Below are 24,309 nucleotides of genomic sequence, written 5' to 3' on the forward strand. Positions count from 1 at the left end.
TACGGTAAAAAAATTACTCTTTTATTAAAGTGCATCCTGGTGGTGCAGGAATGAAGTACCTACAGTATACCTTCATCTGTATCAGAGAAGACACATTGGTTGTCTAGAAACTCCCCAGACCAACAGAAGAGGTTAACAGTAACAGAGTGGAGATCGGCAAGGAATAAAGAAAACTAACATAAAAGTTAAATTAATCTATTAATGAAATTTATGTATACATGTCAATGTGTTTGTGTGTCATAACTCGGGTGCTGCCCAAACTCTGTCTGTGTCCCATATGCCCCGAACGGTTTCCCAGAACTGAAATAAATAAATAAATAAAAACCACGGCTCTGCGGAGGACTCGCCAATCTCTGTGTTTGGGAGGGGTGTGGGCTGGGCACAGGTTTCCCTGATTGGACCAACCCCACCTGTTGGCTTGGTGATACGGCACAAACGTGGCACAAAGGGTCTCTGGCGTTTGACTGGCTACCCTAACCTGACCCATCACCTTCACTGATTGGCTGAGCTTTAATTCATGTTTGTACCATTTCTCCAATATTAGTGGTGACGTGCGAAAATATGATTTAAGCCTGAGACTCCAGCATGTACTAAAATAAAAAACATGAAAGGACTATTGCACAAGCGGGTGGGCATGTATTCCCCATCCCTATTTTTCCCGAATATGCTGCCCCTTATTAGGGCACGGGTCTAGTAATAGATTCATCTAAAAGCTCCAATGTTGTGTCGGTAAGCCATTTTTGTAACACGTTTCATCATTAACCACATGAACGCTAGCATTCCTATTGGGCATGTCATAATCGTGACATTCAGTGGAAATACCTGATCTACAAGTGCGCAACACAACACATTGTGAGCTTGTAGGTAGTAAGTTTCGGCGAAGACATTTGGCGTAGAGGAAACTCAAAGGAAGGGGCCAAGTACAGAGCCCTGGGACCCCAGTCACAGTACAGGGCGCCGATGGCACAGTGGTTAAGGTGCATACTACATATAGGCTGGTATGCCTGACTCCCCTGTACTCTGTCAATCTCCACTGTACTATTGAAATAAAAGCAGAAAAGCCCCAAAATATCTTTAAAATGTTAAGTAATTTCACTGATATACAGAAGTGTATAACCCCTATTTACCCTTTTCTCTCCAGGAGTTGGACCCTGCAGTGCCTGACTTCTCAGTACTGAACATTTGGGTAAGTTCCAGTTCCTCTTCTCATCGTTCCTGGAATATTTGATTAACTATATGTTTGCCATTCATTATTATGTAACAGAATGGAATGCTTTATTGTAGAACAGTGAGTGCTCCTGTCAGTGAAAATATGTGCAATTCGGAGAAATGTGCCAATTTTGCTTCTCACCCATAGAGGATGAGAAGCTGATGTTGTGGTCAACAGATCCTACATTTATATTTGTAAATAGATTCCTGGCAACTATACCCTTATTGTTTCCTGGATGGAAGTTTTCATCATGTCCTTGCAGTAGTTCCCAAATGTTCCATGCTAGGGACCCTTAAATAGCCAAACCTCTGGCTGCAGCCCCCCTATTGTGAAATGACATTTATAAGCTCACAACACGTCACAAGCTTGTAGATATTGTTTGCATTTGCTATTGACTATTTTCAGTAATGACATGCTAAATAATTGTTTTATATAATTTAATTTTCCCCTCCTTTTCCAAGTAACCCTCATAGCACCCCCCTAGCGGCCCCACTTTATAAAAAAGCAATTTCCATTCATAAAGGCGAGTCACAGAATAAGAGGGTGCCTTTGTAACACAAGTTGCCCCATGATGCCATCTTCAATTTGCTCAATTAGCCATGGATATCAAGAAAGCAAGACATGACATGTTTAGTTATGTAATATTGGAAAACCCAACTCCCCTTGAACCAAAAGAAACTTTGTCTAATTTGCCCACATAAAGGATGTTAAAATAGACTTAATCTGAAAACTATGACCTTGCTCTGACAGGACACTAATAGCTTCAAAGTTCGGTGGGAATATTAGATTTATCATAACACTGAGAGTAATGAAAGGGAAGTGATTCAAACGTGTCTGAACACTTGAGCAAGCCGTGGTGCACCAACCAAATCAAGTTACACAGGAGGAGACGGGTTCTTCAAGTTTCATAAGAATGTCAAAGTGACATGCCTAGTTGGCAGTGTCATATATTTGAGACCGTTTAATACCAGTAAGACGCCCTGAGGGTGAGAACCTCACCCTAAAGGGCGAGATTGCGTCCACGCATCCGCCTGGGTGACGGCAGACTGCTGGACGAGCCCAGGTGCTTTGGCATGGGGGGGAAGATCAACATTATGGAATGAATTCTGTACTGGCCATATATGGAGCGGAGTGTATTGTACAGGGTTGGATGAGGTCAGATCAACATATGGAATGTGAGAACAGGTCAGTTCCATATATGGAGATCTAAGGGTTTGAGGTTGAATGTAGAGTTGCTGGCCAATATTGATGACATCAGGGATCTCCATATATGGGCATTCCCATACTGTATATGGGCTTAATATTGACCAGTAAGACGCGCAAACGCGGGAAGCGAACGCAGCTCGTACATATTTGGGTTGTTTTAAGATTTATTTTTAAGTTATTTTTTTTAAGTTAAGTTATTTTTAAGTTAAGTTTTTAACTTAGCCATAACCATATAAGGAGTCCCCAAAGCAGCTATACGTCCAAATATGGAGTGTGTTGCATCAATCACAAACAAATCACTCAGCTCCATATATGGGCACAAAGGGGACACACACACACAGACATGATCTGCTAGGTCTCATAGTAAGTGCTCAGTGCGTTCGCAATCACTGCGTTCACAATGAGGGCAGGAAAGGTTTCCCCTTCCCTTTCCTTTTTCTCTTACTCCGTCTGTCTGTTCTGGTCTGACACACAACAAAACCCTTTTCCTAACAATGTTTGTGCTGATGTCAACTGAGTGATACAGAAATTCCCATATATAGGCATATCAGTCGGATCGGCAATGATGTGATATTAGGTGTGATAATCCCTGATGATGTCACGTGATGTCACGAGACATGACCATATATGGAGGCATGGGGTGACTGACTGACTGACGGGAAATGCACGTTTTCATAGTAAATGCGACCTGTGGTCGCAACAACGAAATAAAGTGTGCTTGCAGACAGAAGTAACACTGCTGCTCATTTTATCTAATTACGTAAACGTGGACATTCATTTGTATTACAAGATGCAGAGGTCTCATTGTGGATCCACATCCCAAAATGTTGTTCCAAATGTTCAGATAGCGGAGTGTTAACTGCTTCTTGGTCTAATTGATTATAGAGTTAGTTCTCGTGTGTGTGTGTGTGTGTGTGTGTGTGTGTGTGTGTGTGTGTGTGTGTGTGTGTGTGTGTGTGTGTGTGTGTGTGTGTGTGTGTGTGTGTGTGTGTGTGTGTGTGTGTGTGTGTGTGTGTGTGTGTGTGTGTGTGTGTGTGTGTGTGTGTGTGTGTGTGTGTGTGTGTGTGTGTGTGTGTGTGTGTGTGTGTGTGTGTGTAAACAAAAATGGTATACCATTAGATATACCTGAACTTCAGTTGCTCATCTTTATCTTTTTTGCGATGGTTCTTTTGTGTTATTAAAAAAAGTATCGTTAGTCTCTTTAAAAACAGCTGTAATGCTGTTTAGTTCCCGGCATAATGTGCATACCCTCCCAAGTAAACATCAATTGATACCGTGGAGAAGCGGTTACCTGTAGTTGGATATGTTAAAATAAGCCAACTGTAGGGTGTTAATGCTTCTGTTTACCACGGCACACAGGCCTGTTGAAAAGAAAGATTTCTTATTTTCCGCAGGCAGATGGTGAGGTGCTCATACCGGCACCTGGGCTCTTATTCACTGTATATATAAATCGTTGAACAGGTGGTCTAGGAAGCTTCAGTTCCTTCCTATGTCATTCATCAACACGCTGGCCTTCTAGTAACAATAAGCTCACTTCAGCACTCTGAGATTGAACGCGAACTAAAAAAAATCATCTAGGTTTTTATGCCCAAACTGTCATTGCTCTTATTATGCTTTACATCAGACATGCTCAGGATGGGTGGGTTGTGGGGGGAGTGCAGTGCCTGTTTTACGTTCTGACAGATGCCCAGAAGTGTTTTTTAGGCCATGGGCCTAGTTTGTTCCACTCGTAAGCAGCCCTGCAGAGCCCTACTGCAGTCACACTGGCACGGATGTGCAGGTATTTCGCTCACATCTTTGTTGGCGATGTGCGTTAGCTGGCATTAATGACGTTCCCCGTATGCAAGGCAATGCAATTTGTGGCTTACTTGCTTTCTTGAAAAGCAGAAAGCACATTATGAATCGGCACACTATCAGCTTGCCCGGCGTTAATGGGGTTATTTAGCTATTTCGGTTTCACTTCGTGACTCATAGATCAGAGTGTTTAGGAGTTGCAGCACTACCTGGGTATAATAGGCTCTGCCCCGTCCTTCCCTCTCTCTGTCCTCTCTCTCTCTCTCTCTCTCTCTCTCTCTCTCTCTCTCTCTCTCTCTCTCTCTCTCTCCGTCCTCTCTCTCCCCCTCTCTCCCCCCCATCTCTCTCTATCTCTCCCCCCTCCCTCTCCCCCCCTCTCTCTCCCCTCCCCCCCCCCCCCCCCTCTATCTCTCTCTCCCTGTCTCTCTGATCGAGATATTTTCTGACGCCACAGTTGACAACCTCTCTCCCTAACGGGTTTCCCCTTCCCTTTCCTTTTTCTCTTACTCCGTCTGTCTGTCTGTTCTGGTCTGACACACAACAAAACCCTTTGCCTAACAATGTTTGTGCTGATGTCAACTGAGTGATACAGAGATTCCCATATATCAGTCGGATCGGCAATGCGACTTAGGTGCGAGGGCACTCTAGTATAGGCCTATAGATTTCTGCATGATAACAGTTGCTTTTGCTCAAGGCTCGTTTTGCAACGTAATTTTGAGTGGTGCAACCACTCCTATAGACAGTTATATGTGTCCCTGGGTCTGTCCGAGCATGAAAATAGCGTTATAGTGTTTGTTCACCACCAAGTGTCACTGTTGCACAGCCTAACGCACAGACACAGACACACACAGGCCAGGGAGGAGGGCCTGTACTGTACAGTACAGTACAGTACAGTACAGCACAGCACAGCACAGCACAGCACAGCACCACTCACTTCAGACGGGTCTGGGTTTTTTTTAGCATTTGGTAAGCAGTGCTTTTAGACAGGGTTATTGTTTGGCTGGTGCCTTTTTTTAATCTGAAAGCCATGATTACCATGGAAACTCTGGGCTTGTTTTTATTCAGTGAGAGTAGTTGTCAGGGTCATGACTGATTGCAAACTTTTCACGTACTGAAATAGCTTTGTTATATTTGTTGAGGAGGTGATTCGTTTTTCTTTAATATCTGGCATTTATATATCGCTTTTACTAAGTACTCAAGGACATTTTGCATGTGTGTGGGGTGGTGGAGAGAGCAAAAATAATATATCAACTTTATTAGAAAATGTAATTGCCGCCTCCAATGGTCTTCACCTGTTTCATTTGAATGTGAACAGCCTTGGTCCCAAACTGGCTGAAATCAGACAATTGTTTCAAAACGGTAAGGCAAACATCCAGAGATTGAAATAGAAAATTACTCGGTCATTAGAAATGACAGAAACAAACATGGTGGTGGTGTGTGCATGTATATTCACCAATATACTGAATACATTACTCTGACTTGCAGCATGATGAAATTTAAACTGTGTGGGTTGAATTCATTTTCAAAAATGCGAAATCTGTATTATTGGGCACCGTCTATAGACCGCCTGACCAGCATTGGTTCTATGATATACTTGAGGGGTGCTTACCTGGTGAGGAATGTGTAGAGAAAATCCTGATTGGCGACTACAATACAGACATGCAACGTAAGTCATTCAGTCTGTTCTGTGATCTGCATAGTGTGTCAGCTAATTACCCAACCCACAAGAGTGTGTGATTCGACTCAAACTGTAATTGATCTCATTCTGACCTCGGACAAATCCAGAATCTCCAAGAAAGGGGTTATTGTATGTGGGCTTAGTGATCATTTTATGATTTTCTGTACCCGCAAACACTCAGCCATTTCCATAGCTCCAATCATCACCCACATAGTAAACCTCTCCATCAAACAGGGAAGAGTCCCCCAAGATTTTAAACTGGCCAAAGTAACCCCCCTGCACAAGAAAGGGAGTAAATTAGAACCCGGCAACTACCGCTCCATCTCGAAAGTGATAAAAAGTGAAAAAATAGTCTATGAACAGGTTGAAAAGTATCTTGCCACTAATACATTAATGTACGAGTTCCAATCTAGTTTCAGAACATTCCACTCCTCTATTTGAGCGACCACATCAAACACGAGGTGGATGCTGGCAAATACTGCGGCATGGTCATGCTGGACCTCCAAAAGGCTTTTGACACCGTGAATCACTCCATACTGATTAACAAGCTAAAAGCGATTGGTTTTGATAGCACATCCGTGAGCTGGATGCAATCGTACCTGGAGGGGAGAGAACAGATGGTGGAGGTGAACGGAACACTGTCCCCCACCCGCCCAGTGAGCTGTGGCGAACCATACTGTTCCTGTTCACAGATGACTCAGCACTGCTGGTCTCGGACAGGAACAAACTGCAGGTCGAAAAGGCCCTCAGCTCTGAACTCGGTAGAATCTGCACCTGGCTCGCTGATAACAAACTATCCTTACACCTGGGAAAAACGGAATCCATTCTCTTCGGATCAAATAGTAATCTCAGCAAGGCAGGTGGCTTCTTGGTTAGAGTGGGTGACAATATTATCACACGAAAAGATGAAATTACCTACCTAGGTTCCATCCTGGAGGCGAATCTTTCTGGTGATAAAATGGCCACCAACGTAATCAAAAAAGTAACCCCCCCCCCCCCCCCCCACCCCTTTTTTCCCCTCACAGTTGTGCTTGAAATGTACTGTAATTCTGAAAACTGTTAATAAATATTTCAATCAATCAATCAAAAAAAGAAGTAAGAGAAGAATTTAAAATCAGGTGTTTTTATTATTATTTGCAAGGCAATATTATCCCAGGATTTTATGCGCTGTAGAAAGTCTGCCAACACTGTGCCACTCCACTACCTGGCATGTTTGCCCAGCTTTGCAACTTTGTAATCTCTTAAAATCATGTTTTCTTTTCAGATGTGTAATTACAATGCATTATCCAAGTTATTGAGCCTTTAGATGACAGTGTTGAGGTGAGTCATATTTATAATACGAAGCACAGCCGACTCAATTTGACCTCGCTCTCTCTGTAGCCCTCGTAAAGTCTACCATTCACCATTAAGTGCTGGATGTTTCAGCCCCCCCCCCCCCCCCATGATTCACCAGAGTGCTCTCTGTTATATATGCAGCCAGCCAGGTTCATTCATTCCATGGTTCATTCAGTAAAGCTGAGGCTTTTAAGGCACATCTTGTGGTTTTCAGCACCACGCTGGATTAGGTACCGGTGGAGAAACTCTGCTGGTTCTGAGGTGAGAGAGGCAGTGGTGATAAAAGTACTCAAATGTTTTACTTAAGTAAAAGTATAAATACTGCAATATAGAAATACTCTGTTACAAGTAAGTCCGGAATTCAAAATGTACAAAAGTATTGGCATCAAATGTCCTTAAAATACCAAATGTACTCGTATACAGAATGTCTCATTTCAAGTTTTCAAATGTATACATTTATTTTTAGTAGAGGACCTGGCTAAGATATGTATGCATTTCATTTAGGAGAGAATATCTCAACTGTTCTTGGCTAATATGACTCCCGCGAACAACTTGGGAACTGTGAAAAATTCTCTATCCGGGGCAAAATACCAGAATACTTGACATGACTATTTTCTAAACTGTTGGAGCTACAGATTTTCTGAGGTGCTAAAATTTTTCAGAATACTCTTTGTTGTTTGTTGAATCCGTGCCGAAGCCAGCAACCCTCCAGGTCATCATAGTGGCCAAATCAAATATGGCCACCAGTCCGCCACCTGAAAAAGGTTTTAGCTAGAACCTTTGAACCTATGAATGCAAACTTGGTGTCTAAATCATGTTTTTTGACAATTAGAAACATTTTGGAATGATCATCTGGGTGTGGCTGAACCTCTATTTTGCATATTTCAAAGATGTGTGTGTGTGTGTGTGTGTGTGTGTGTGTGTGGTGTGTGTGTGTGTGTGTGCTCGCACACGTTTCCAATTTAAACATACCTTTGACTAATGCTCAGCATAAATTATTAAGCTATTATGCTCTTAGCTCTTATGCTATTATTCTCTTGTTTCAATAAAATTACATCTGTAGTTTACACATTTATGTTTTAGTTTAGAGATAGTCAGAAAGACAGGAAGCAGAGCTGGAGGTAGCAGAGACTAAAAGGTTGAGGTTCTCTCTGGGAGTAACAAGGATGGATAGGATCATGAATGAGTACATCAGAGGGACAGCACATGTTTTGGAGATAAAGCCAGAGAGGCCAGACTGAGATGGTTTGGACACATACTGTACAGAGGAGGGATAGTAAGTATATCGGTAGAAGGATGTTGAGGTTGGAACTGCCAGGCAGGAGGCCTAGAGGAAGACCAAAGAGAAGATTTGTAGATGTAGTGATGAAGCCCTTTGAATTGAATTGAATTGAATTTAAATATTGGAGGCAGGGTGACGTATTAAGGAATAGTATCTTTTTCCCTTTCTCCCCCCCTAAGCATACGGCTTATAAGAGCGCTCTTATGATATGCTTCATTATAATCAATAATGGAGAGAAAAGGTAATAAGCTATAAGGTAATAAGCTAATGGATGTAGAAACTAGCTAATGGATGTAGAAGGATAATTCTTTCATTTGGTGTAATGGACAGCAGCCACTCAAAACTCAGAAATAGCTACAAAAACAGCTGAAGTACCGGTACTTGAAAGTTGCATTATTCTGAAAGGAAAGAGAAGTACACAACATGTCTGGCTGTTTTTGTTCTGTGTGCATGCGTGCGTGGACAGGGTCAAAAAGGAAAAGGAATGGAGAAAAGGAATGGATGGAGCGGCCCCTTACGTGGCCCAGTCAGTTTAGAGCTTGCCCAGTTTAACTTCGAAGAGAAGGGTAGAAAAAACAGCAAAAGATAGCCTACTTTGGCAGCCCTTGTGCATGGAAATTTCTGTTAGTAGCAAAATACAGCATGTAATCTGCCTTTGTTTTAAATTGTCCCCCATTCGCACGTCGGCAAAAAACGTTCACACTTTGGTCGGAGATGCGCTGCCACCACCCCGTCAATCATTTAATCCACGCTATGCGCATGCCCCTTATTATATAGCGAGCTGCTCATGACGTCAGCTGCTGCGGCTATACCCGATAAGAGGCTTGACAAGCCAAAAGCTTATTGATACTTGGGTCTCGATAAATGCCGAAACGGGTTTGTAATGGACCCGATTTTCGGGCTCCATCCCTAGTTATGGGGCTTAAAATCAATGCATTTCAAGTTTCAAGTTCTGGACGGACATCTTGGATTTTTGGGTTCGCCATCTTGGAATTTTGCGTGGCTAGCTGTATTTTTTGAAAAGAGTGGGATTTCAAGAGTATATGTACCAAATTTCATGCTTGTATTATCATTTGAACGATTCTTGCTATATTTTGCAATTATCTGCTGCACTATATACCCAGTACGTCAAGTGGCCAGTCCGCCTGGATTTACTTTTACTCTTGAATACTTAAGTACATTTAATAGCACATACTTTTTCACTCTTACTCAAGTAACATTTTGACTGAGCTACTTTTACTTGTAGTGGAGTAAATCTGAACAGGTCGTATTTGTACTCAAGTACTGGGGTCGAGTACTCTGTCCAAGCATTCCAAAATGTTTCTAATTGTCAAAAAGCATGATTTAGACACCAAGTTTGCATTCATAGCTCATCTGGTTCAAAAGTTGTAGACAAAACATTTTTCAGGTGGCGGACTGGCGGCCACAATGATGACCTGGAGGGTTGCTCGCTCGGGCACGGATTCAACAAACATTTTTAGCACCTCAGAAAATCTGTAGCTCCAACAGTTTAGAAAATAGAGCCATGTTTGAACTAGCGGTCATTTAAAAAAGGGCGTGGTCATTTTCAGGTATTTCGCCCCGGATAGAGAATTTTTAACAGTTCCCAAGTTGTTCGCGGGGGTCATATTAGCCAAGAACAATTGAGATATTCTCTCCTAAATGAAGTGCATACATATCTTAGCCAGGTCCTAGACTATTTGAAAATAGAAGATCCACAAGCACACAATAAGTCGCATTGAGATTTTAGTTCGACTATTTTAAAATGGTCGAAATGTATAGGGCTGAAGTGTTTAATGTATGCTTTGTGATAATAATCAGTAGTCTACAAAGTAACTAAAGTTTTCAAATAAATGTAGAGAAGACAATAGACAATATTTGCCTCTGAAATGTAGTGGAGTAGAAGTAAAAGTACTGGCAATTGGAAATACTCAAGTAAAGTACAAATACCCCAAAAGTACTGTACTTAAAAGGATCCCTGGCTAATAAGACAAATATGCCTTAAAACATTATACCTGCCATCTATAACTAAAATTAAAACACAACAATAAAAACACCTTAAATATTTTATTTCATTCATAAATAGAGAATCTTTCACTCCTGTCCCAAGTTGATGATGTCATAGTTATGTCCATGTGTGGTCCAGCCCTATGGAATGTATAGCATATTTTGCTTTGATGCTCATATTATCTTTAGTGTTAAGTTGGTTTTATTAGCATGCATTCCTTACATTCCATAGGGCTAGACCATAATAGACATATATGACATCATCAACTTGATGACAGGAGCAGTTCCAGTGAAATACTCAGTGTTAACTCTGAGAGGGTACAAGTGGAACTAAATTGACCCTTAATTTTTACCCTCTCTGAGTTACAGACCTGTAAGGGGTCTTTTTGGAATTGTATTTTACTGTGAATGATTCGGTTACTCTGTGCTGGGTGCAGAAGTGTTTCCACTGTTTGTGTGTAACCATGCCAGTCTGCATGTTCTAATGCCAGCTCGCGTGTTCTTTTGCCAGTCTGCATGTTCTGAAATACTCTTTGCCACTCAGAAACCTTGAAAGCCAGATAGTGCTGCAGCAAGGGTAGCTGGATCGCAATAATTCATTCATCGCATAACACACTGTGATTATAGGACCAGGTCCTGTCACCTTAATTACACACCAAACACTTACTGGGTATATTTATATACAGTACAAGTCCGACGTGTCCAAGGACTCCAGAAATTAAGTGGCCTGTCGGAAGCCGGCCTGCAACAGGGGACACAGTGGCACTGTAAACTTTGCTTGCTAAGCAGGCCTCATGTTTTGCTCTCAGACCGTTTGCATGGAATCCTGGCTCGCAGTTGGCCTGTTTGGACCAGATTCTTGAAGCACACACATCAAGTCGAAGAATGACTAGCGAGTCTGCCTGCCAGCTGAATTTGAAGAACAGCTTTGCTTCACTGTGGAATTTAGAAACGCTTAACTCTTTCTTGGTCGTGACTAAGAGCTGTTGCCAAGGGCTGTCTATTGACTAGTTCTATTTTTTTTCTTTCTATTTTAAAAATAGGGGCTTAATGTGAATGGACACATGCACTAGTTTTCTCTGGACTCTCGGGGGAATGCATCAGAGGAATTATCTCTCGGTGCTTACTCTCCCTCATTCATTTAAGAGTCATTCATTTAATCCAAACCTAATACCTACATATATGTGATCTAGATATACCTCTGTTAGAAGGATCTCACAGAAGGAATCGGTAGTACAGAAAGTGCTTTCTCTGATCCACACACCTCCATATAAACCTCCCAGTTTCCTTGATGGTGCTTTACCCACTCTATAATCTTAACATGCACGCTTTTAGGGTTAGAACGGTTGCCAGGACTGAAGGATAAAGCCAGGTAGAATCCTATTCTAGGATATTCATGGAAGATACGTATTTTCTTACTGTACTCCGCCCAAGATATTCCTTTTCTCTGTTTATATAAGTGATAAATTGTATTCTTATCACCTTTGCAGTGCATGCTATAATGCTATGCTTTATAAATATAATACAAATAATAATCAGAATAAAAATAAAAGAGTCAAAATCTGTATGTTGCCAAAACATTCACGTTTAGTCTTATTGATTAAAATTTTGCTGCAGCAGTGGAAATTATTCTATAAGGCTAATTGTATACATGTGTTTGAATTCCATCCTGGGATCATTTGCTGAGGCTGCAGGCTCTTTTCTCACACACATTATTTACACTGCTCAGTAAAACCATAGTCTCTTACTGTCTCTTACAATCTTGTGGATTGTCATTGACTGGGGTCATCTTTGGTTTCCTGTACACTAGCCTGGCCTAGCCAGTGTGCTTTCTGGTCTAGAGGGGCGCAAGGAGCAACTGCTGGAGAATATTGGTTCACCAATCTGAGCCATCTGTTTACCAAGGCGCACACACACACACACAGGGCTTTTGAAAAGAGCCCTGTGTCATTCAGCGGTGCTTATATTTGTTTTATACAAATATCTGTGCTGTGTGATTGTGCACATCATTAACATCACATTATCTGGTGATGAATCAAGCTCATTCATGTTACTAAAGTACATAAATATGAATATTTTATATATAATATATAACATATTGTTTTTCTTTTGTTTTTTTTTGTTGCTTTAACCACTTTTAACATCCAAATGTCACTGTCTTCACTACATTTGATTGGGTTAAGTGGTTAACAGTAGACATGTATACTGTACAGTATTATCATTGCAAACCCACAGACTTGTAGATCGACTGTTTTCGCTACTTTTGTGTGACACTGTGGTGGAATTAGCAATTAGCATTTATATAAGAAAACATTGAAACATGGAGATACAAGGCTTCTTCCTCAGACAGCGACAGTATTTTCAGTTGTCAGCTGTGTTGAAGTGAAAAGGCCCTAACCGCCACTAGATGAGGACCAGTGAGGCTAGTTGGCAGTTATCCAGGCATGCCCAAATGGTCAGAATCAGCCTGCAAGCCACAGCATCTGTAATTAATACTTTGCATGCGATACGTATTCCAAAGATGCTATCACAAACAGACATGCCCAAGGGACGAGATTAGTGACAGATAGACTGTGCCTATACGCTATCAAAGACAGAGCGTGGCTGTTTGCCCCGAGACTGACACCTCATTAGATTCAAAGCGGTGGGGGGAAATCTGTTTCTTGCTAAATGAACGCGATAGACATGCATATTTATGTTCCTCCCCTATTTAAATAAATTTCACAGCGCTAAACATACATTGTCTAGCAGTGGTCTTGTATTCTGTCTGCCGCCTACACCTGAATGGGTATGTGAACAGACATACATATATATGTATACATGTGTGTGTGTGTGTGTGTGTGTGTGTGTATATATATATATATATATATATATATATATATATATATATATATATATCTCTCTCTCACAATACGGATGTATCTGATGGTCACTACTATGTCCAGTGTAGTGCGTTGTTGAAACTTTCAGGCAGCCATCACCCTGCCTGTAACCTGACTCCGCCAGATTGCGGCAGCATTGAGTTCACCAGTTCCCTCCTCCTCCTGCCTGCATCTGGGATCTCTCAAGCAGAAACGATAAACCCGGAAGCAGCGGGACAAACATTTGATAATAATTTCGAGTTGTGGTCTTGTTAGGTTGTGTTTACGTTGCGCTGTGGCAGCGCTTCAATATGTCATAAGTCTCGCGTTGATCCCCCTATCTAGCGGCCTCATACAGCCGCATATCGCTCCGGCCCGAATTGGACCAGAGTACATCATCTCTGCCTGAGAGTTCCCAGACTCTCCCTGCTGGCAGAATGCAGCTGTTGTCCAGCAGGGGGAGTGGTTTCACCAGGCTACCCTGCCTGTGCCTCGAAAGGAAAATAACGTACATAACAAGTACAAGTAAGACGAAGTGCATAAGACACGGTTGTGATCAGAACATTAGATGTTAAGATAGGAAAAAAAAGAGAGTGATTAGCCGATTCCCATTGCCGTTCCACGAGTGGATTTATGGATGGATGACTGCTCATCTAGTCAATTAAGAATACAACCATAACAAAAAACAACTCTCTGTTGAACTTTGCTTTTCAATTAATCCTCTTCGGGGTGTCGCCGAGGGTCGGTGTGCTGTGGAGGAGAGAGATGGATTAAAAAGACCCAGCGCATCTGATGCAGATACGGTTTCCACCCGGCAAGATGTGAGCTTTTAGTTTTTCTGTACAAGTTGATGTTTGATAGATTCTAAATTAAGTCATCCATGGATGAACCATTGATTTACTAATGGTCCAATTTATGGATTTAAGTGATTGCCTCCTATAGAGTCCCTTTAAGGGGCTTTTAAATATAAATAAACACCGTCCATGTAGATATACATTTATTGAAGCTATCTGTAAGAAATCCCTGCAAACCCCTGTTGTGGGGGGGAAATCTCTCCCTGTGATTCACTGTTCGTTGTCACTAAATCATTATTATCTCCTTTTCATACAGAGAAAAAGTAAAGTACAGTATTGTGATTCTAGTGACACATTTGTAAGAATCAACTTGTGCTAGAGCTAGACAGACTGCTTTGTATGCAAGAGAAATGCACCTTATTAAAATTTGATGAATCTCAAGCAAAACTCTTTTGCTGATGGTGTTAGAGGTAAGCAACAGTCTCCCAGCGGGGCAGAGGGCCTTATTGCCAGCTCAGTCAGTGGTATTGTGTGTGTTAAGCAGGCGATGAGGAAACCTTGGCTCTGTGTGACATGATAAAGTTATGGGCCCTAAAGCTCCTCATTGTTATGTATCTGCGGTCCTGCAGTCCAGGGCTGAGGAATGCAGGGAGTGTGAGGGAAACACGTTGTGGTTGCCAGCCCATAGGGCCCGTGCTTCCCGAGAAAGACAAGTGCCGAATTGAAGCTTTTGGATGAGAGGGACAGCAATTGCATTGCAAAAATCTCGGTCTGCTGCAATTCCTTAAATTGCAGCTCAAGTATATAAAAAAGGCTCAGATGAAATTGTTACAAGCTTAGATTTACACTCATTCATTCAAGTGTTTTTATCCTTTGCTTGAGCTAAGGGTATTCTTGAGCAGAGTGTTGTGTAAAGACTGTGTTATTGATGCGTTGATGCTATGTGTCTCTGCCAGTGAGGAAAGGGATTACGTGACCAAGCCAAAACCCAATACAACTTTGAAAAAGGGGATAGATGTGGTGCTCATTGTGAAACTAGAGGATAAGCTGTGTTCTACAGTCAAATAAAAGCTCAATACCTGGCGCGTGAAAAGCTCCTGGAATCTCTGATTGAGTGATGACTGATGAGTGATGTCTCACTCAATGTCTACTTATACAGTATATTTGGGAGAGTTTTAGGTTTAATTTGATGGTTGTGATAAACTACTACCAAGGAGTCAGGGACACTTAATTGAAAGAGCTTTTCAGGGGATGGTGTTTCGTTGATTTAAAGACTTAAGACTTTCTGGCTAGTGAAACTGGACAGGTGCAACTACAGTAAAGCATAATGGCACACACTATGGGAAAAACAGAAATCCTCTTACCTCATCCTATTCCTTAGTGTAGGGATAATGCCTTCTGCACAGCAAAGTCCTGAGTGTTCATTTAAGTTTGAGAGTGTACAAACTACAAAAATGGATCTGTAAGGGTAGAGTATGACTTACCCGTTAGCCCTTATCTTCTATTTTTCAGTGTTTTAGGCGAAAGTGTTCTTCACCCACTCTAGTTACATGCACAAGCAGAGCGCGCAAGTAATAGTTTTCGTTTTCGTATGACGTTTGATGTGTATGCGCCGTGCCAGTGTATGACGTAATGACTACTTGTGCTTGATATGGCAGTGGTGTCAGATTACATACATGTATACATAGGGGCATTACCTTTAATCCTTCCGGCACTAAAACATATCGTCATTACGTCACCATCGAAAACCAATTACACCCTGGCATTGGGTCTTTTAATCCACATCTTTATTACGTCATCATTGAGAGCTAGTTGTACCAGTTATACTCTGGCAATTCATGTTCTTCTTTCACAGAGAAGCTGAGATTTGACAGTTTGTAGAGGTCGACAGTACTTGCTCGCTCTGCTTACGCACTAGTAGGCCATTTTACTTGTGTGCAACAAGCAAGTAGGCACTCGACAGAGTGCAGTTCTAGTTTGAATCTGGGTTGTCCCTCAGGGTAGTTTAATTTCCTACCTACTGGTCAGCTCATCTAATACAAATTATCCACATGAACCCTACTGTCCCTATTCTGCATATCTCGTAATAGTGGTTAACATTTGGTTTAGATCCACTCTCATCATTCTTATTTAGAGGATATACTGTATGGATTTGGCATGTTTTGATGGAACCATATGATGCCATACAGTATATTGCCCTGAGAGGAATTTAGTTTGCAAGGTTAACATTCACAATGTGCACTATACACAACAGTTTGTTAAAAAATAGAAGAAGAAGAAGAAAAAAAGTACTGTAACAGGAGATTGCAGATGTTATTGAAATGCTTTTACCCAAGCCTAATCACTTACAAAAAATGTTGAGGGTTTCATTTGTCTGGCACCGTGTTTTGGAAAGACCTTGTAATACTGTTGGATGCGCTAGTATCTAATCTGTCCCCGTCTTTGTCCTTAGGTTACTGAGGTCATGAGCGTACGAAGCCCAATATATTTACAATGATTTCTTACACAATTACACACTTGTTTTCAATTCATACCAATCACTTAATAAAATTGATTTGAGAAATAGCAAATTGTCTGCGAACAGAGGACTTCCAGAATGATCCCTATTAATACCACACACTAAACCCTTTACACAGGTCTGGATGCAATTCAGAAGTCATTACAAATGCAATTTGACAATTTTAGACTCAATCCCACCCCTTCACAAACACCTATTCAAAAAGATTTATTGCACCCCCTCCCAGTTCCTACCACGCTCACACACACAGCGTCAACGAGGGTCACCCAAATTATACACTCTTGTTCCATTGTCATATTTCATTGCTGAAGACGCTTCAGCACAAGCAGTTACAATAGTGTGGCTAGACACTTGACTTGTTTGTGCATTCAGGATCATAATTAACTCTATCCATCTTTTTTTTTTAAATCTTCCAATTCAGTGTTCTTTTCAAATGAAGATTCCCTGCCAGTGCATTTCTTCCTAAATTACACTATAAGGGAGAGTTTAGAGAGTCTTTGTGTATTCCAGAGAAACCCCAGTCAGTTTAATTATCACCTTAGACCTGTTCACCATAGACTACTGTCCTCGGAGCCTCAACGGTATGCACCATTTTCTACAAACCAACAAGCCCACACATTTACAGAGAGGCTCTGTTACACAACTTCAAAATGTCTAACTTCATCTGAGTTATCCAGTGTCAATGGAAGTAGAGGGGAGCTATCTTGGTATTCGTTTTACAGTAGCTTAATTCTCATACTAAAAACAAAAGCAGAGCTGCATGCTCAAGCTCACAATTTGTCACAATGCAACACGTTATGAGCCTGCATATTGGCTATTTTCATCATGTGAATTAGGCTTAACAGTAGATAACGCCAGTGTCAAGAGCAAAAGCATGGGAGAGTTTTAACTTTTTGTTATTAATTTTGGAAGTGAATGTGTGCGTCAGAGATTGACATCAAGGCTGAAGATGGTGCCATGCAGGTAGCCAAAGAAGCCATTCTTTGCTACGATAAGCGTTTCCTTTGGCTGGTGTGATAAGAGGCCCCTGGAAAAGGCCTGTCAGATGGGGCCAATTAATGATTGCTTGATGTGTTCATTTATCTGTTGAAGGCTCCTCTCCTCTCCATCAGCATTATCCCCTTCCAGTTATGTTTTTCTTTTGTTGGGGTTGCCTGCACTCCAACCCGCCCTCGCCCAAAACAAAAACAAAACGGTATTTATTTTACAGTGACTGTCACCCATGTTTAGTTATGGGGATGCTTATCCCACTGCCAGAATCAGAATAGGGTCGACGTGGTGTCTGTTTGCTAGGATTGAGCTTACCAGCACTCCACTTGCCTCCCAACTTGCCCCAGACTATTCATACTGTAAGTACTCTGCCTTGGGTCTAGGCTTATTATCCCGCCCTTCACATTGTCATTTGTTGTCAACACACTTTTCAATTGATATTAAGTTTTATTTTGAGCCAGAACACGACTGGCATGTCTTTGGGCATTTTAGTGGCTTCACGACCAGTTTGTAGCCAGTGATTATTCAGGAGCTAAAGTAAAAGTGGTCATCTTGGAATCAATCCCTGGCCTGGCTCTTCCTGGCTGATCCTTTCCGATTTACTTCTGTAAATCGAATGTATTGTATTGCCATAGACAGAAGTAAATGTTCCCAAACATATTCATGAGCACGGGCACATTTGCTAGACCTAGATGAAAAGGTTTTAAAAAATGTGCTATTTGTCTGAATTTCTTTAATAGGAGTAACCCCTTGAGATGAATCATCTCGTATTTGAATAGTCTGCCAACCACAACTCAAGACCAGCATATTTTGTGCAGGGGGCCTTCGTGAGAGTGAATTAAGCTTTTTCTCAACCTAGGAGAATTAACTTTGACTTTCTTTAAGTGACTCTTTTTTTTTTTTTTGCTGTTTGCTGACAAGCATCTCAAGCTACTAGACCTGCTTGTTGACAAACTTTACATTTTCTCCTCTCATTCTGAGGAGCTTCAGCTTGAAGATTTCTTGACAGTTTGAAAGATTCTTGACAGTTAAACGTGTTGTGGCCTGTGTCATCATTTCCTTAGACAACACTGTTTTTTCTGGACCTTATACAAGACGGTGGCAAGAGGAAGATCCACATTTTTTACAAGTGGTGAGCTGTCTTCTTTGGTTCTTTTGTTGTTGGCTGGCTAGAAGCTTTTTTATTTTTTGTTATGGGAATACATTGACATCTGTACTTTCTAGTTTAAATTATTTATAATTTTCTACTATTTTTGTTAAACATGCATGAACTTTTTCAGCAACGTGCTGCTGGTTCACATTCATACTGTGGGAAAGAGCTTTATAGTATCTGATATGAGTGAACTATATCGTCTCAGTACTTACTTTAAATGAGTACATTTGCATGCACACAAATGAACACTGGTTACTAATACTTGGACTAATCCATTTAAGGCAATAGCTTCTTTAGTGTGATTATTCCAATAATCTGGTTACACGATTTGGCCATTCATTCAGTTACTCCCCTGAACATGGCAAGGAAGTGACAGCAAGCTGGTCAAATCCTCATAATCAGTTGCTATATACTGTATATATCTTGTATAGGTTATTTGATTGTTTTAAACCTAGAGTTTGCAAGTTGTATCCTAGTTGTTTGAAATCCTGCACTATGTATAATTAGCTGGCCGGGGTCACTCAGGGCTCTATAGTAGATTGTCTGGTATTTCCTGCTTAACCGATTTTGGGCTGGAACCCCTTTTGGTGTTTGCATTATGTTATGCTTTAGCTATTGAAAAATAGCAGATCTACAAGCTCATAGCTCATGAATCTGATCTCATGTCAAAATGGCTTAACTAAACCTTTTCACCGAATGTCCGCACCAGAATAGTGATGCTAGGGTTCAAGGGGTTAATCAGATCGTGCTTACTGCGTTTAAGACTTGACCCCATATGAAACATAGGACTTTACTTTGATTAGAATATTACACTGTACCTTAATCTGGCATTACACACAACAAGATCCATCTAGCATATCTGTCTATATTTCTGGTAGTGTGTATTTTGTGATGGTCAGAATCTCTCTGAGAAGGATGTCGGTGATATTCTATAAATCCATTGCTACAGACATGGTCATTCATTCTGAGTCACACCACATAACTAAAGCATTTGGACACTGTAGTAGTCTAAAGGAGTTGGTGTAAAGTGTCACAACACTTTTTCATGAACATCATTATTACTTGTTGCCACATGCATCTCTTGCCTAGAACTTTTACAACCTTTACACATTATCATATTGCCTGCAAAAAGGGCAAATCTCCTGCCTGTGGCTGATAAAGTAAATGGTGGATTTATATAGTTATTTTATCCAAAGCGCTTTGCATAGATTGTGCATTACCCATTCACACACACATTCATAGTTTATACACCGATGGCGGAGGAAACCATGCACACAAACCTGCACATCAGGAGGAGTTAGGGGTTCAGCGTCTTGCTGAAGGACACATCAACACTAACGCCAGGGAACAAACTCAACTGGGAACCTCACGGTTCCCATCCAGCCGCTCTACCGGCCACTCGACCCCTGAGCCACTAATGCCCCCAAAGTAGATGCTTGTGCACTTAAGACTGTGTCCTCACCTAGTCTTTACCTTCTTTTAACGCTGTCTACATTTTGCTGCTATAACGTCTTCTAACACAGCCTTGTGTTACCTTTCCTTTGAACCCTGAAGAAGGCAGTATTATCTGTCCGAAACGTTGGTGTCTCTGTGTCCTCATTAAAATGTATGCATTGACAGCTATGGGCTATACATTCTTTTCACTCAGTATTACCTTTCCTTTGAAGACCTTAAGTTAAAATACTATACTGCCTGCAGCCTTGGCCTTGCAGGTAGTAGACTTAGTGATAAAAAAAATAATAATAATACAAATCCAGATCTCAGGATCGATACGGGAACGGCATGGCTCCAATGTGGGCCTTGAACTTCATGTGGCCAGCCTGTGATGTTGGTCATCTATAATCCCATTGACTTTCATCCATTATAGTATATAGTTATAGACTAGTATAAAACCTATGTGTGAAACTAATTTGTGTAGGCACTTCTGTGGCCTAGTGACATTAGTTGCTAATCGGTTCAGCAATATTAACTCAGGACACACAGACGGACAGACAGACAGACATACTGTATAGACTGACAGACCCTCTTCTAGACGGCTCGACCTCTGAGGAGCCACATTGTAAAGCATGTATTCTTTCGGTCTCTCAGATCTAGTCTAGATGTCGTCATTTGTGTTGTATTCGCTCAGAAAATATAGCCCACACGATGTGACAAACGCATCATTGTCTTGCTTTCTTCAGATTGATTGATTGAAATATTTATTAACATTTTGCAGGATTACAGTACATTTCAAGCACAACTCAATACAAAGACTGTTAACTGTGAGTGGACGACCCAATAAAGCATTACACTTGTTTACAAGAGGGTCCACCTTGTTCAATTCATCAAAACATTTAGAGACGTACAAATAGACACTATAGACACTCTATATATATGCTATAGCCAAAGAACAGGAATTCATCATAAAGGAGGTAAAGGCTGTGTCATTAGTCTGTACTTTTGCAGTACTAGTCTGCAAAATGATCCAGTCCTTTATCCCACCGTCTCTCTCTCCCACACAAGTAACTGTCCATTATTACTAGTTTCTGCTGTTTCATTACTGTGGCACATTAACACCAAATAGGAGAGAATGATGTAGGCTGTATTGCTGTGGCATGGCAGTCAAACAGCTCTCTGATGAAAAGAAGAGCAAGCCTTTGAGATAACTTCAGATAATACCGTTGTATGACGTAGCTTACATTAGGCATGAGTCAGTCTCAGGTTTCTTATGAATCATTTTGCTATCGTTTGAGACATTGAATCAAATGAATGGAAAGCAACACAGTGCTGATAGGAATGTATATGTTATCTATTCTTCAAATGTGTCACTAAATGCATCTATTCTGTAGGTGTTGTTTAATTCTTCGGTAGAAGGTGAAGTTGAATTATCCACATGCTGATAGTGCTACTGTGCCATATCGGTAATGTACTATATGCATAACAGTCATGCAGCATCCGATCAAATAAAGTGAAGAAGGATCAGCTTGAGCTTTGTCAGTATTTGCTGAAAAACTCTAAATATACAGAGACTTGTTTTATTGTTGGTGCATCTGTTTATTTATAAAAGTCTGTTCTTCAGCGGAGTTGCATGGCGGATGCATAGGGTTTGTGTTGTGATATATTTACAGCTGTCAGTCAGCTATCTCTTGAGACCCAGATAAGATGAACTCCTGAGACGTTGCGTCCTACCGCTCGCAGTATCAAGGAGCAAACGCACCAGTCATGCAAGCCATCCTATTCTATTTGATACATCCCATGCCAATACAAGCTGTCACTCACAATTAAAGTCAGATGTTCATATTTACAGAAAAGTTGCATCTCTGTCATTAGGGAGCAAAGGCCAGCAGCTCAAGTAAACTACCGGAACAGATGTTAAAGAAAAGTCTCCCCATCATGTTTTGAGTTGTTGCTCTAACATAGGTTGTTATTTACTACGATAGTGGAACAATGTGCATTGTTTCCACAGCAGTGATGCTGGAATGTATTTGTGTTCATAATTATGTACATTTAATGACGGTAAATATTGAACATAAGAATTGTAAAAAAATTATGAAAGGTCAAGTACTTAATTATGAGGTATTTAAACAAGATTAGTAGTGGCAGAATTTGCTGAGATCACAGGCTTTCGTTCTTTAATTAAAATAGATTTCCAGGATTTCATTTAAATAAAAAAATTATAACAATGTAAGCTATAAATATGAGTAACGACAGATTAGGTGGTTTGTTAAATACAGTATACTTCACCTGATAAAGATATTCTTTAATTCAAATGTATGAGTCAGAAGGTCAATGTTAATGACAATGTGCATGACATTTCTCCAGGAGAAAGGAAACCTTTATCTGCCTTTTGAATCAATCTAAAATAACCCAAAATATATAACCCAAAATTGGTTTAGGGACCATGATAATTATGTTCTTGATGGGGGTCCCCAAATGATATTTTTTTATATAGGCAGATCGGAAATAGCTGATCTATAAGCTCACAACACACTAGTAGATCACAAGTTTATTTGTGAAATATTTAGAAATATCTTGAAAAATGGTGACTGGATTTGTAACTTAGATTTTTGAGCGGTGCTCACCGCTACAATGTGTGACTTTGTGTGTATGTCTATTCCCTCCCCTGTGACGTCATGAGGGTGCAGTGTGTATGTTTATTCCGTCCCCTGTGTCATAGATGATCATACTTCATCATCATGATGATAAAAGGCACAGCTCACTTCTGATAAGTGGGATTTTTGAGGTGTGCTAGCCCCTCCAACACCTGGCTTTGTGTGTGCCCCCTGTGACGTCATGTGGCAGCCAAGTCTATGGATTTTTCATGGATTTTTACCATGGCGTAGTGGGTGCGTGCCCCAAAAGGTACCCCTCACTTCACACAATTGTTTTTTTGAGGGGTGCTAGCCCCTCCTATGCCCAGCTTTGTTGTCTGTGTGTACCCCATAGTGATGATTTGATTCTCTGAGCACAGAATGTGATGTACTAGAATTTTGCGGCCGCTTCGCGGCCACTCATCCCAGATAGTTACGTTGCCGCGCACTATGGGAAGAAGGAAATTGCCTGCATGGCTATTCCTGTGTGTGTGTGTGTGTGTGTGTGTGTGTGTGTGTGGCGTGGCGAGAGAGAGAGAGAGAGATCGTGGTTTCCAGGCGTGCGTGTGTGTGTGCACGCCAGGCGTGCGTGTGCGTGCAGGCGTGTGTATGTGTACTCGGCAGTTGGCTGTCAGGCGAAAATAGCCAAAGCGATCCGTGTAATTGTAATATTTAGGCACGAACCAAGTACTGACAAAGAACAATGTTGATGTAACTAAGGGATTCGCTGAGTCAGTGATATTTTAAATACAGAGATTTAGAAGGAATAAGCAAAATCGTGAGGCTCCAATTCCTCTCCTTCCTCGTTTCTCTTCTCCTGCGTGAGATCAGATTCTGAGACTGTGAAAGCTAGTGTGGGCCTGGTGTGGGCCTATTAGAAGACAGGGCAGTGTTGCCAGGTTTGCGAATTGTAAGCGAGTTGTAGTGTGTGTAAGTAGCGTGGTTTAAAGGCCTTGTTTCTGGCCCTGTTGGGGAAACAGCATAGGCAACAGTGGTTAGTGTTCTGTGTAGGGAAGGCTCGGGGGTGTGGGTGATTGGGGCGATAATGTTTGTAGTAAACAAATGCATTGCCGGCGTGAGTGTGGAAGGGAGGCATTATTGGTGGCAGTGCAAAGGCCATTGTTTGGCGGGTGGTGTTCAGTGTTGGTGAGGGGCGACATAGGAGGAGATAGCGTTGCAACACTGTGAAGGGTAAGTGTGTGACGTCACTGCCGTGTGAGTGTGTGTGGGTGTAGTGTGTTGGTGTTGTGGGTGTTGCAATAGCGACGTAGCTGTTGTGGCTTTGGGTTTCTTTTGGGTACAACTTATTGGGTATAACTTCTGTATAATAGATGATGATAAGAGTGCCGCTTTGAGGGGCCTATGTCCAGCTTTTCGTGTGTGTGCTGTGCACAAACTTTGTCCTACACAA

General features: G+C 41.3%; 1 protein-coding gene across 7 annotated transcripts in view; it reads left to right on the forward strand.

Moving 5' to 3' along the window:
• lpp (LIM domain containing preferred translocation partner in lipoma) overlaps positions 1-24,309 on the forward strand; it is a 163,322-nt gene that overhangs the window by 22,641 nt on the left and 116,372 nt on the right. For 4 of the 7 annotated variants that reach the window (XM_080770855.1, XM_080770859.1, XM_080770853.1 and 1 more), the window contains one exon: positions 1,142-1,186. The gene's annotated coding sequence lies outside the window, so the exon portion shown is untranslated. Of the gene's footprint in view, positions 1-954; positions 978-1,141; positions 1,187-18,739; positions 18,808-24,309 lie in introns of those variants that run through there. The other 3 variants (XM_080770857.1, XM_080770854.1, XM_080770858.1) reach the window with 2 other exon arrangements.

The sequence above is a fragment of the Protomyctophum bolini genome (assembly GCF_963924005.1).
Source record: "Protomyctophum bolini genome assembly, chromosome: 8".
Lineage (NCBI taxonomy): Eukaryota > Metazoa > Chordata > Actinopteri > Myctophiformes > Myctophidae > Protomyctophum > Protomyctophum bolini.